At 42.3% G+C, this 15,321-nt stretch overlaps 1 protein-coding gene across 1 annotated transcript in view; it reads right to left on the reverse strand.

The window, feature by feature from the left end:
- Nucleotides 1-15,321, reverse strand: part of LOC129323574 (von Willebrand factor D and EGF domain-containing protein-like) — a 242,324-nt gene that overhangs the window by 141,776 nt on the left and 85,227 nt on the right. The gene's annotated exons all lie outside the window — the stretch shown is intronic.

The raw sequence follows: 15,321 nt of genomic DNA on the forward strand, positions 1-15,321 counted from the left end.
TTCACACTCTTTGCCACCCACACCAAACCTCCCTTCATAGGTTTAGGGCTTCCCAAGCAAGTAAAAGCTAGGATTCCCCCGTCACACACCCCTTGTCTAGACTTTGCTACAGCAGGCAGACAGCCCTGACCCAAATCCTCACAGGGTCCCCTCTCTCCTCTTCCAGAGGCTCCACCAGACAGGCAGCCAGCCCCCTGTATGAACCTCCCCTCATCCAGCTACAGCCCAGGGCTATTGGGGAACAGGGAACTCAGAGGTACTTTCCTTATATATATACGTTGCCATCATTTAGACTAGGCTGAGCAGAGCATTTGTTTATGTGTCAGATATTTCCCCTCAGCTAACAATCTCAAGCCAGCCAACATTAAACAAAAACAAAACAAACTTTATTTACACGATGGAACGTAAGAATGACTGGATTTTAAACGAAAAACCATACAGGGGTTGAACAGGAAAGGTTTCGGAACAGATTCACAGCCAGCTATTGTTTTGTTGCCTCTCTTAGCAGCATCTCAAATCCTTCTCCCTCTCAGTCTCTCAAAAGCCCTCTTTTCCCTCCAATGGACTCTAACTCTTGATTGGCCCAGCTTTCCACCTGCTCCCATTGGATGTCCCTCAGGAGAGGCAGAGCTGGAGCCAGTCCTGTCCGTCACACACCCCTCAGACATTGTCAAAGGCTTAGGCCTATTTTTAGGCCTCTGTCAGCGACAATGAGGGCTATTATCTCCTTATTTCATATAAATATACACAGAACCCAGATAACACACACTATATAAACATTTCTCTACCTTATACTTCTACCTTCCAGGGGTGTGCGCTTCGGGTTTCTGATCTGGGAAAAATACCCAAATCGGACCCAATCTGTAAAGATTTGGGATTTATGAATAAGAGCCAGCATGCTGGCCCTGATTCAGAAATCCTGAAACAAAGCTTCCTGAAGCATTCAGGTTGCTTCAGGAAGCTTTGGGCCCGGAGCTGGCTTCAGTTGGCAGGCTGGGGGATCCCCCCACCTGCCAGCTGAAGATTAAAGGGCCCTTTCCCTGCCACTTGCAAGCGGCAGGGCCTTTTAAACTTCTGCTGGCAGGCAGGGAAATCCCCCTTGCCTGTCAGCTGAAGTTTAAATGGCCCTTTCCCTGCTGCTTGCAAGCAGCAGGGCCTTTTAAACTTGGCCCAACCACCCCGATCCCCAGCCCCCAACCATCCCAGCCCCCTTACCTTGGGCTGGCAGGGCCACTGCGGTGGTGGAGGAGGCAGCTCCAGGCCCTCCTACCTCCCCACTGGCCTCCACGGTGGCAGAGGGGCAGCTCCGGCCTTCCCCACCGCCCAGCTGGCCGCTGTGGGCCCCAGAGGCACAGGCGCGGCAGCAGAGGAATCAGCTCTGGGCCATCCCACTCCTCAAATGGCTGAAGCAGAGGTGGAGGCCCTTCCTGCCCCCTAAATGGTGCTGTGGCGGCTATTTGAGGGGCAGGAAGGGCCAGAGGAGGGGGCTCCAGCCTTCCCCGCCAGCCAGCTGGCCACTATGGGACATGGAGGTGGCAGCGTGGTGGCAGCAGTGGAAGCTCCGGTGTTCCCCGGCCTTCCTTGCTGCCCAGCTGGCCGCTGCAGGTCTTCCAAGTAAGTGAGGGGTGGGGGGAATAAGTGGGCGGTGGGTGGGGGGCAAGGAGGCTAAGTGTAGGTGGGAGAGCTGGGGCAAAGCTTCCCCCCTCACTTCGGCATGCTCTGAATCTTTACGGAGCATACTGAAGTGATTGAAATACCCGACTCCTGGTATTTTTCCGCTTCAGGTAAACCTGAAGTGGAAAACCGAAACTTTTGGCCATGCACATCCCTACTACCTACTATTATCACAACTTTTGATTTTCCTATCACATTAACAAATTAGTCATTATAACATACAACATTTCCATATTTGCACGACTTATCCCTGAGACCTTGCCCTCCTTGGGAAAGGAACATATGGCTTCACTGTAATATCATGTCACCTGCAGGTGAGGCTGTGCCATTCCAGGGGGTAAAACCAGTTCTTCCTCCCCCCCTTTCCAAAAAAGCCATAAGTCATGTCCTGGTAAAATATGACTGCAACAGGGAACCATGTCTGACCCTTGACCTTTCTTGGTCCATGTAGGTATATTTTTAAAAGTTTTTATTAGGTTGTCTTTGCTCAGTTTTAGTTGCTTCCTCTCCAGCGTCTTGGAGCTTGCTCCCTCTCACCAGCCATAGCACAAGGACCTCGTCTCTTTTCTGGAACTTTCAATGTCATGCACCAGTGTCTTGCCATCTCTCTTGGTTCTGTGTGGTTGTTTCCTTTGTCAAGTTTGGCCCCTTCTCCTTTTCCTCAGGATCAAACTGTAATGTAGTCTAACCTCTCTTTTTATGCTTCTCGGAAATTCAAATGTGGGCTTGGCCAACATCTCTTTCTAACATTTCCTTTAAGTGTGCCATAGGAGTCTTCATGGTTATCTAGTGTCTTGCAGTCCCCATTGTCATCTGGCTGTAGTGCTGCAAGATCTTCAGTAGTCACTTTCTTATTTCTCCCATATAAAGATGCATTTGTTGTTTTAAGATTTTCAGTCATAAATTCACTTTCTCATTCTTTCCTTCTTCTGTCACCATTGGCTCACAGTTAACAACGTTATTATTATTAGTTTTTTCATTATTGAGTTTTCGATGTTGCTGTGCAGGCGCTCTAGTGTTAAGGACTGAAGGGTGGTTCACTTGCAATTTACTGTGAGATGATGCACTAAACTCTTTGAGTGTTAGTCTTGCTGTCTTCTGTCTTATTTTTAGCTAATAGAAAGTTTGAGTCCACCTGCTATAAATTCTGCACCTACCATAGTAAATGGATGAGTGTATGCCACCTTTAGCAAGTCCATTTTATTTTTCCTCTGCACCACTAATTGTTTCGGTGGTTTAAATATAACTTGTTTTCTTCTCTTAACTCTCTGTACTATTTGCCTGGTTTGCCTATAGACCTAATTGGTTGTTCAAGTGACATGTAGGCAGGATTTGTGTTAGCTGTGTCTTTTAAGGATTCTAATATGTAATCTTGTTTTTCTGATATAAATTCAGTGAATTCTTCTACTCTCTTTTGAAGCCCACTGTTCCCCTTCAAACAATCCTGTTCCCATGATTCTGACTAATGATTGGCCAAGTATGTGGAAAAGACAAATGTGAACTGTTCACATTTGTCTTTTCCACATACTTGGCCAAGTCATTAGTCAGAATCATGGGAACATCCAGCACACCTACTTTCCTACTCCTTGCCAGTCTTTGTATTGTACGTTCACCTTGGCACTGGAAATCAGGACCTCCCATCCCTTTAATTATCATGATTTCCCCCTCCACTAGGCTCTCTGACTTAGGAACTTGTGTTATTAAATAGAGACTTATGTTATTAAATAGGGTTTAATAACACACATGTCAGAACCTGACTCTCTCCATGCCAGCTACTACCACATGGGATCCATCTACTACCACAGGTCACTGAAATGAGGATCCATGCCTCTCTTGGGGGTTAACACAACACACATTCTGATATGTCCTGTACTTAAAATGGAAGTTGTTCTCTCTGATGTCTGGTTCTCCACAGAAGCCTCTGAACATTCTCAGAGTCGAACTAAACGAGACAAGTTACTCAACTGCAACACGTGTCTGCTTACCTAGAAGTCTGTAAACGTTAAAATTAAAGCTGCAAGGACGCCTACACTTCCTACACTTCCCATCAAAAGTTTACAGAGCAGCAGGGAGGGGAGTGCAGGCATGCAGCTCTTGCTGGCCACCCCCTTTCCCCTCCACTGGGTGTGGGGGGGGGGCTTGGGGGCCCTCACCTGCCCCCCTTCTCTGCACAGCAGACAGGGTGCCTGGCCACTGCTAGCTGCTAGTGTGGCTTCGGGTGGGGGCCAGGCGAAGAGGTCAGCAGACAGGGCGCCTGAAGCATCATTGCATCTCCCCCCCTGCTCGCCTAGCCCCCACAGAGTGATGCCAGGCTATGCAGCTCCAGGCCGCATGGTGCAGCTTCAGGCGGGGCCCAGGCAAGCGGGGGGGGGAGACAGTGATGCTATGGCCCGACACTGTGCTGGCCCAGGCGCACATGCCGTGTCACTCTGCAGGGACCGGGTGAGTGTGGCGGGGGGGGGGAGATGCCGCAACACTCCGAGCACCCTCTCTGCTGACCTCTTCGCCTGGCCCTGCTCAAAGCCGTGCTAGCAGCTAGCAGCATGTAAACTCTCAAAAAATAATTTAATCACTGTTTAGCATTTACAAATGACCAAAGTTACAACGTTCAATGTATATTTACACTGTTTCACTCTCACAATATTCAAAACAACATTCAAAGTATCCAGAATAAACCCACAAAGTAAATTAACCAGTGTCCCAGTGACGTATCTTCTTAAAGGTCGCACAAGAACCAATGTCCTCTTTGTAGTCAGTTGATCCTTGAAAGATGTTCCAACATCCGTCAGAGGAGGGTCAGAGGAGAGAAATTGAGGTTTTTTCATTTTGCTTCATGCTACACTGCAGGGGTGGTTTATTTGATTGAATGTCCATGCAAGTTATTGTATGTAGGGTGCACGGGCAGACCATTAAAGGTACGGATGTTGGAACATCTTTCAAGGATCAGGAACAGGGTCTTAGAAGCACCTTTGGTGCAGCACTGCATAGAGTGTGATCATGAGAGCAACTCTCTTCGGGTTGCCGTTTTGGAAGTAGTACAAAGGGACCAGGTAGCTCTTTTACGCAGGGAGGCTTTTTGGATCACTCGCTTGCACACCGTGAAACCTTAAGGGTTAAACAATGAGCTGGTGTTGAATTGCTTTCTTTAGTTTCAGTTTAGCAGCAGGAAGCGGCGGTTACTTTAAAGTTTAGGGTGTGAGCTGAGTGGGTGGTCTTTAAGAGCATTGGCTTGGATTTACACGGGGCACGCCTGAGAAGATACGGCCGCCGTACGTTACCAGTGGGAAGTGTAAGATTCACCGCGATTGGGAATACTAAGAGGTGCACGCAGGAGTGAGTAAGTTAATTTTCATACTGAAGTCATGGAATGTGAGTAGAAGGTTTGGCTACATGAAGGTATTTGTGTTTACAGATGTTTAAAACGCATGCTGTAAGAATAGAACACCATGGAGACTGACGCTCCTGATGAGGCATTGATGAAATCTGAGTTTCAGCCGGCCCCAGATTGGGCGTGTCTCTTTCTTTTTTCCGTTTAGGACAAGTAGCTTGCGTTGGAACAAGTTTGGAGGGACAATTTATCCCCGCAGTCATTTCATTGTGACATCACATTTCAACTGACTACAAAGAGGACATTGGTTCTTGTGCGACCTTTAAGAAGATACGTCACTGGGACACTGATTAATTTACTTTGCAGGTTTATTCTGGATACTTTGAATGTTGTTTTGAATATTGTGAGAGTGAAACAGTGTAAATATACATTGAACGTTGTAACTTTGGTCATTTGTAAATGCTAAACAGTGATTAAATTATTTTTTGAGAGTTTACATGGTGTACTGTATATAGTACTGACTATAACCCCCGTGGAGTTTCCTTTATTTTGCAAATTATGGTGGGGACAGCCTTTTTTGCATTGTTAGCAGCTAGCAGCGGCCAGGTGCCCTGTCTGCTGTGTGGGGAGGGGGGCAAGAGAGGGGCCCCCAAATCCCACACACACACACCCAGCGGAGGGGAAGGGGGTGCCTGGCAAGAGTCCCACGCCTGCACTCCCCTCTCTGCTGCTCTGTAAACGTTAAACTTAAAGCTACAAGGATGCCTACACTTCCTACACTTCTCATCCAACATTGAGGTAAGCAGACATGTGTTGAACTCGAGTAACTCATCTCGTTTAGTTCGGTTCTAAGTACTATATGGTGGCTGCTGTTAACTGCTGAGGCACAGACTGCATTTGCTTGATAACATTCACTTATTTTGGTTTTAAAAGGGCTGTTTGTTTATTCATTTTGGGACAATTGTATCACATGTGTCCTGTTTCACCACACTGGTAACATTTTTTTCCATGATCTGTCTTCTTTGCCCTCTATGACTCTTTTGTTACCACCATCTATATAGGTTTTGCCAGGCATGTGAAGTTCTTTATGGGGATCACGCTTTAAAAAATATTTTTCTTCCTAGTTCCCCCTTTATCAACACTAATTCATCCATAATCTAGCAGCTTTAGCTACTGTTCCTGGCTTTTTATATTTAGGGTTGCCAGGTCCAGCTTGGGAAATTCCTGGAGATTTTGGGAGTGGAGCCTGTAGAGGGTGGGGTTTGGGAAGGGAAGGGGCCTCTGTGGGGCATGAAACCATAGATTTCACCCTTTGGAGCAGCCATTTTCTCCAGGGGAACTGGTCTCTGTTGCCTGGAGATTGTGGTAATTCCAGATCTCCAGCTACCACCTGTTTATCTTGTACCAGCCAGCAGTATTCAGTATTTTATAAAACTATTCCAGTCCTAGAAGATATACAACATCTTGCCAGCTCTCAGCTTTCTCTAGCAATTGTTTTAGTAACTGTTCTAGATTACAGGCTACTCGAGCATAAGTCTCCTCAGATTTTTCCCTTAAACTTCACTAAATTATACTAGTCGAATTCTTGGTGAGTTTCCATTTTAATGAGTATGATTGTAATGAAACTTCATGTTATGGCATTTAAAGTTTATATTTCAGGAAGTTTTTGTATATTTGAAAGGATTATTGTTAGTGATTTTAATTGGCTTTGTTTGAAGGTAGATTACAGTGTACTTGCTGTAAATATAACTTGACCTATGGAACGCAGCTAAATAATCAGTATAAGTCTTGTTTTGTTACACTCAAGTATGTATTATGGTTTCTGTTAAGACTAACGCCTGTGTTTTAGTTGGAGTGTTTAAGTCCATTATATTATAGTTCCTTTTATGGCACATCATGAGAAGCCCTATCTGTTGAAAAAAATATGAAATGAGAAAAAACATCCGGAGACCTTGTTATGTCTATGTTTTGGGACTCAGTGTGTAATTTTGGAAAATTGTTGTTTATATGAATGGATTAATGGATTAATTAAATGGACTATTGTTTGCTGTTCTTATTGACTTTTGCTGTTAACAGATTATAACACTATTGTTATGGTCATACAATTTGTGTAGTGAACATTTTGTAAAACAATTTTTATAAGGTTTTATTAATATGCATATGTAAATGTGAACTTTCATTGAATTTTCACACAGTGACTTTAGTGACTTTGTTATCATTTCGATTTTTAACTATGTTCCTAATTGTACTAATTTATTTTCTTAGGTGGCATATTAGTAATGGCTCCTTACACTTCACACTTTTTTATTTTACCTCATGAGCATTAAATCTTTTTGAAACACTTCTTCTGTTCCTTCAAATATCTCTGGGGTTCTTGTTGCTGCTCCTCCTTACATTACCTTAAAATATTTACCTCAGGAGGGCAACCCCTTTTTGTCAAACCTCTTGGTGTGTTAAACTGCTTTGACTTTCTATTAGGTGTATGGGTATATCTTTAGAATCACTTTACCGTACATCTGCTCCAACAGCATTTCAGACAATTAGACGGAGGCTCTTAGACATTCAGTTTCAGCGCCTGACTGAGGCAGCTAGGAAAACCGGTTCCCCAATTCACTTGGGACTGCCTCTGTCATCTGGCCAGTTAGCCGCCTATTTCTGCTCCCTAACTGATCCCCATCAAAGAAGGGCACTAATGCTGGCCAGATTCAACATACTGCCTTCGGCCATTTTCGTTGGCAGATATCAAGGGACCCCTTATGAACTCAGAAAATGCCCTTGTGGCCTGTGTGTCATTGAATCTGTTTCCCATGTTCTATTATACTGTTTATTTTATTCTAAGACCCGAGACAAACTTTTGACCTCCCTTCTTTATTCATGGTGCGGCCTTTCTGATAATGTCAAGGTCCAGCAATTACTATCTGGTCACAACCTTTCTATAACATCTAACGTGGCTTTCTATCACAGCTTACTTTTTTTACTGCAAACTTTTACCTCAGGAAGGCAATTCCTTTTACCAAACCTGTCTGTACTTTTGAACTTAGGGTTTCTCTTACAGCTCCTCCTTACTTTTTACCCAGACTGTTACTTCAGGAGGGCAACTCCCTATTTTTCAAATCACTCCTTTTTAACTCACTCTGTGATCCTCTCCACAGCACCTTTTTACAATTGTCTTTAATTTTTACCTCAGAAGGGCTTTTTGGTCACACTCTGTTTCTACACACACACACACACATAACCCAAGGTGTTCTCTAGCTTACCCAGGCATTTACCTCAAGAACACCTTTGCTTTGGGGTTTGAATCCCACTGCTGATCCAACACTTAATGGGGGGTAAGGGTAGGTTGGGTAGGTGGGTAGACACCACCTCACAGACATGACCTCTGCAGAGTACCAACCATAAAGTTATAAAGATAGCAGGGGCCACAGCTGGCCTAGGCACTACTTCAGATTGAAGCCACAAAACCTACAAATACCATACAGCTGAAAAATATATCTTGTTTATTAGTAAGGTGCATAAAACTATTTATTAGAGATCATGCAAAAAGGTTAGATAAATAACAAAGGGCACCAAAGTTTTCAGGTTTCAGGACATAGTTGTAATTCAAGAGGCCAAGGGTAAGGATTGAGGCTAGATTTCAAATGCAAGACAACGGCAAAACTGAACTGACCATTTTTACCCCTTTAGCCTCTCAACATGGAGAGATCTTTTTTTTTTTGAAAAATTTTTTATTGGGTTAGAATCCATTATTTTTACATTACATTCAATTTTCCCCAAATTTTTCATTTCTAACCCCCTCCCTTTCCCCCCCTTTTGCTGACTTCCAACAGCTTTCCCACCCTTTGTCCCTTTTCCCTTACTTCTATTAAATTCCTCTATCTAAAACAAATATGCATTCTCCATTATACTAAGCAGTACATCCTTAACTACTTTTCTTGTTATATACCCAAACTGTAAGTCTTTGTTTCCATCTTGGATAAACAATTTATCCCATTTTCCAGTTTTAAATATTTCTATATATCATAAACCTATATATCATAAACCATAAAAATCTTACATTTAAATCAAACAATTTGACTTATTCTCTATAAATTACTCATTGTATCTTTTTATGGTAATTCTATATAGCTCATCACATAGTCAATCAATTTGACTCTTCTGTACATTCAGTTTGGTGCATTATACAAATCTTATCAAAGAAAGAAAATATTGTTGGTTACTCAATCCTTATATTTAAACCTTATCATTAATTATTTTCTATCAATATTCTATCTATTAACCTATATATATCTGTATATATATCAATCTGTTAATCTAACTGCTTATAAATTCACATTTATCTCTTCCCCCCCGGTAAAGTCACCCCCCTCTACATTTTATTATACTTCAGTAGTTCTCAAACTGCCACAGTTTTCCTCCCACCTCCCATTTCTTTTCCAGATATTGTTTCAGCTTCTCCCAATCTGTGTTAAACTGCCCTGAGTCCAGATTTCTCAGTTTTCTTGTCATCTTGTCCATTTCTGCCATGTACAGCAATTTATAGATCCAATCTTCAATAGTTGGCACTTCTTGTACTTTCCATTTTTGCGCATACAAAAGTCTAGCTGCTGCTGTCATATAAAATATCAACGTCCTATGATGGGCTGGAATTCCCTCCATTCCCAAGTTTAGTAGCAGGAGTTCTGGGTTCTTATTTATTTGAAATTGTAAAATTTCACTCATTTCTCTTATTATTTCCCCCCAGTACTGCCTAGCTACATCACACGACCACCACATATGATAGAGGGAGCCCTCATGCTTCCTACATTTCCAGCATTTATTAGAAGTGTTCAAGTTCCCTAGCGCAATCTTCTTTGGTGTCATGTACCAACGATAGATCATTTTGTAAATATTCTCTTTAATATTTGTACATGTCGTTGTCTTCATTGTAGTCTTCCACAAGTATTCCCATGCCTCCATTGTTATCTCTTTATTAAAATTTATAGCCCATTTCACCATTTGTGTTTTAACTATCTCATCCTCAGTATACCATTTCAACAGTACTTGGTATACCTTGGATATTCTTTTCTTGTCCTCTTTAAAAAGGGTCTGCTCTAGTTCCGAGTTCTCTGTTCGTATACCTCCCTTTGCAGAGTCCGAGTTATACAAATCTCTGATCTGTCTATACTGGAACCAATCGTAGTTCGGTGATAGTTCCTCTTGCGTCTTTATTCTAAGTTTAGATGCTTCTATTTTAGTTATTTCTTTGTATGTCAAACATTGTCGTTCGTTGTCAACAGCTCTCGGGTCTACCACCTCATATGGAACCACCCACCAAGGAGTTCCTTCTTGTAGGTAAATTCTGTACTTCTTCCAGATTGTGTATAGACTTCTCCGTACAAAATGGTGCAGGAACATCGAGTTGACCTTTACTTTGTCATGCCATAGGTATGCATGCCATCCAAATATTTTTTTATATCCCTCTAGGGCTAATAGTTTCTTGTTCTTTAATGTCATCCACTCTTTCAGCCAAACTAGGCAGATTGCATCATGATAAAGTCTCAAGTTGGGCAGTTGCATTCCGCCTCTTTCCTTTGCATCTTGTAAAACTTTCATTTTCACTCGAGGCTTCTTGCCTGCCCATACAAAATCTGATATTTTCCTCTGCCATTTTTCAAATTGTTTAGAGTCTCTGATGATTGGTATTGTCTGTAGCAAAAACATCACTCTTGGTAACACATTCATCTTAACCGCTGCAATCCTACCCAACCATGACAGATTGAGCCTATTCCATTTAATCAAGTCTCTCTCAATCTGAATCCACAATTTTTCATAATTATTCTTGAACAAATCTATATTCTTTGCAGTCAGTTCAATTCCCAAATATTTCACCTTACTTGTTACTTCACAATCCGTTGTTTCCATTAACAATTGTTGTTTCTGCTTAGTCATGTTTTTGCATAGTATCTTTGACTTCTTTTTGTTAATAAAAAAACCTGCCAAGTCTCCAAACTCCTTGATCTTATCTATCACTTTTGGCATGTTCTCCAGTGGGTCCTCTACAATTAACATTATGTCATCCGCAAATGCTCTGACCTTGTATGAATAGTCCTTTATTTTTATTCCTCGAATTTCCTCGTCTTGTCGTATTTGTATCATCAGAATCTCCAATACTAAAATGAACAACAGTGGAGACAACGGGCAACCTTGTCTTGTTCCTTTGCTTATGGTCAATTTCTTGGTCAGTTCATCATTTACCACAATTGCTGCAGTCTGGTCTCTATAGATTTCCTTAATTGCTCTGATGAATCTTTCTCCTAATTGTAGCTTTTCCATAGTGGCAAACATAAAGTCCCAGTTTAAGTTGTCAAATGCCTTTTCAGCGTCAACAAAGAAGAAACCAACCTCTTTATCACAACGCTTATCATAATATTCAATAGCATCAATCACTGTCCTTAAATTGTCTCTTATTTGTCTGTCTGGCAGAAAGCCTGCTTGCTCCTCCTCTATAACTTCCGAAAGCCACCCCTTCAGTCTCTCCGCCAGTATCTTCGCAAAGATTTTATAGTCATTGTTGAGTAACGATATAGGTCTGTAATTTTTCACATTAGTCAAGTCTTGGCCCTCTTTTAGGATCAATGATATGTTCGCTTCCGACCAAGTGTCTGGAATCCTTTGGTCCCTTAAAACTCCATTGATCACCTCCTTTAGGAATGGTGCCAGCTCATTGGCCATAGTCTTGTAAAATTTAGCTGTAAGTCCGTCTGGCCCTGGCGCCTTTCCTAGATTTGCAGATTGTATTGCCTTACTTATTTCCTCATCCGTTACTTCACTATTCAGTTTATTTCTCCAAGCATCCGAGATTTCTGGAAGTGTCATTTTCTCCAAATATGACGCTATTGAGTCTTTATTTACTTCTTTCTTATTATACAGTTTAGCGTAGAATTTATAAAAGGCTCTACTAATGGTATTCTGTTCCAAATATGTTTTGTCATCTTCACAAATTTTATTTATTGTTTTCTTTTCCCTTCTTTTCTTCAGTTGCCATGCCAGGTACTTCCCAGGTTTATTTGCACCCTCAAACACTTTCTGATTCAGCCTTTTGAGATTCCACTCCAATTCTTTATTACTCATTGCTGTTAGCTGTTCTTGCAATATTTTAATTTCCTGGTATAATTTCTTTTTCCCTGGTCTCTTTTTTAACTGTATTTCCTTAGTTTTTATTTTCTCCTCAATCTCTTGTCTCTTCTCCTCTTTCTTCTTTCTTGCTCTGCCATTTAAGTCCATTAGTATGCCCCTTATAACCGCCTTATAAGCATCCCAAACTTTATCAGTTGGTACTTCTTTATTCACGTTGTATTGAATGAAAAACTTTGTCTCTCTTCTCAATATTTCCATATTCTCTTTTTCCTGTAACAAATCCTCATTAATTCTCCATGCTTTCCTTTTCCTCCTTTTCCCCAGCTTCCACATAATTGGGTTATGATCTGAGCCTACCATCGGCATTATTTCTACATCTTTAGTCCATAATGCCAAATCTTTTGAGGCCCAGATCATGTCAATTCTTGATAACGTGGAATGCCTTGCAGAATAAAAAGTAAACTGCCTACTTTTAGGATATTCTCTCCTCCATACATCTTCAAGAGTCTCTTGTTGAATCAACTCAAAAAAGAGCTTTGGTAATAGTCCTCTTTTCTTTTGTGTCATTGTAGTCTTTTTATCTAGTTCCAAGTCTGTCACTCCATTGAAGTCTCCAGCAAGTATTATTTGGTCATATGAAAGATCATCTAAATGCTTCCTCAAATCCTCAAAGAAGCTCTCTTTTGCGCCGTTGGGTGCATAGATTCCGACTACCAACACTCTCTTTAAATTCCAAGTACATTCCACTGCTACAAATCTGGCTTCCACATCTTTCATTATAAATTTTGGTTGTAGCTCCTCTTTTACATACAACGCCACTCCTCTTTTTTTTTTACTTGAGGCCGCTACAAAATCTTTGCCCAATTTTCCCAGTTTTAGATATTTTACATCCTGTTTTCGAATATGAGTCTCTTGCAAACAAACAATATCACATTTTTGTTTTAATAGCCAGTGAAAAATATTTTTTCTCTTATTCGGTGAATTTAGTCCATTTACATTCCAAGATAATACTTTACACTCCATATTCATAATCTTGTTGGTAAGTCTTTTTCATTGTCCCTTATAAATCGCTCCATCTCCCGCTCAGATCTGATACGCTTTTTAGCACCTCCAAATTCGAAAGACAAACCCTCTGGGAGCTCCCATCTGTACCTGATTTTCATGTCCTTCAGCATCTGAATTAGCCCTTTATATTTTTTCCGATCTAGTAACACTGATCTGGGTAGTTCCTTCATTATGATAATTGTCTTGCCATCGATCTCCAATGGATCTTGAAACTGTTTAGTCACAATCTTCTCTTTCATGTTTCTTGTTGTAAATTGTACAATCACGTCTCTTGGTAGTTTCCTCTGGGTTGCAATTCTCGAATTCACACGATATGCCACATCTAGGATAGCCACAACATCCTCCTCCTCCTTCCCCAGGTATTCAGCTAACACCTCCGTCATCTGTTCTTGCGCTGTCTTTCCTTCCACTTCCGGCAGGCCGCGAAATCTGAGCTGCTTCTCCATATGTCTACTTTCCGCAACCGCCATCCTTCCCCTCATCAGCCTCATCTCTGTTTGTTGCGTATCTGCTAGGTTCTCCATCGCTCCTTCTACTGTTTTGACTCTCTGCTGCGTCCCTTGTAATTCACTTTGTATTGTTTCCATACCTTTCTTCACTTCTGACAACTCCGATTTTACTTCTGACAGCTCCGATTTTACTGTCTGTTTAACCTCTTTAATCAGCTCCAATTTCATGTCTTTAAATTCTTTAATCACCTCCAAAAGTTTTTTATCCAGGTTTTCTATTGCCGATTGCCACTCTTTCTTCGACATCGTGGGGCTTGCTTTAGCTCGCTCCCACGAGTCCGCTCTCTTCCTTAACTCCGTGGCGTTAAATTTAGTACCTTTTTTATTTCAAATGTCCCGGTCTTCCTGCATTAATTAATTTTAAAGGGTCCAAAATGTCGGGCGTCTTTTCTCTATGGTCTCTCTATGATTTTATAATCCAATATGGCCTACTTCCTTTTCCGCTGAGGCCGCGGCCCTTCCCCTCTCAAAGATGGCGATTCCCTTCTTCCTGCCCTCCAGCCAGGGCCGCTTCTCTCCAGCCGCTCTATTGCCGTTACGCACTTCCTGTCTCCCGTCTTCCCACAGCAGATCTCGCGATGGTGTCTTTTTCTCACAGCTCCAAAGCCACAGGTATTCAAAACAATAATCCGATTTCTTTAATAACTTCTTTAAACTTAGTCTCTTTTCTAATACAACTCCTGCCGAAGCTTCCCCTCCTTTTTACTAGTCTGTTGCAGTTTAAAAGTCTACTTTTTTTCCTCTCTGGTTTTATCAATCTGTCCCGTATCGGAAGATAGTGATCTTTACCTTCCCTTCACTTTTCTCGGGTTGTAATCGCTGTTTCGATTTCAGATTCTCCTTTCCACTTCTTCCCCCAATCGAAGCTTGGGTATGTAGGTCTTATGCCAGCCGAGTTGGCCCCAAAACTGCCGCAGAGATTGTAGCCGACCCGTCTCAGGGTGGGACCTCAAGGATCGGGAGGGGGCCCGTTGTGTAGAGCCCCCCCTCGTCCGAGATCAACGCGCCCTAGGGTCCCGAGCGTTCTTTGCCTGCTCTCCGCCTGAGAGCAGTCGGCCGCGGGCTATTTTCACCTCGCCGGCCGCTTAAAACGGCAGTCCGGTCAGCTCCGCAAATGGAGCTGCGTTAGACCTCCATAAATCCCAAACCGGAAGTCCTCTCAACATGGAGAGATCTGACTGACCAATCAGGGCCTAGCAATGACCTAAGAGGATTGCACTCTGCATCTGTGTTATGCTCAGATATCATTGTGCCAGCTTTCTTGAGAATTGAAACTAAGTCTAGAGAAGCTAATTGGATGGAATGCTTTGGCCTTGGCTCTCCCATCCTCCCATTGTAATGGTTTCTGACATGCACCTGGGGTAGATATCAGGACGGGACATTTATCTGGAAATGAGCTCACTCAGAATTAACAAGCATACCCATAATACATTTTGACTCTTGTCAAGCAAGTCTAAACTTTGAATAAATTTTTAGGCCAAAGCAGGTATGACAGACTGCACTTGAAAGCAGGTTTTCTAAGTGCAGCAATCAGAGGTGGGAGGGAAAGAGTTAACTCTTGCTTTTGAATGGAGAGATTGAGTGACAGGCTGCTCCCTCTTCTCTGATTAGTCAGTTAGAATGTGGCTG

This window comes from Eublepharis macularius, chromosome 2, assembly GCF_028583425.1.
Source record: "Eublepharis macularius isolate TG4126 chromosome 2, MPM_Emac_v1.0, whole genome shotgun sequence".
In the NCBI taxonomy this organism is placed as follows: Eukaryota; Metazoa; Chordata; class Lepidosauria; order Squamata; family Eublepharidae; genus Eublepharis; species Eublepharis macularius.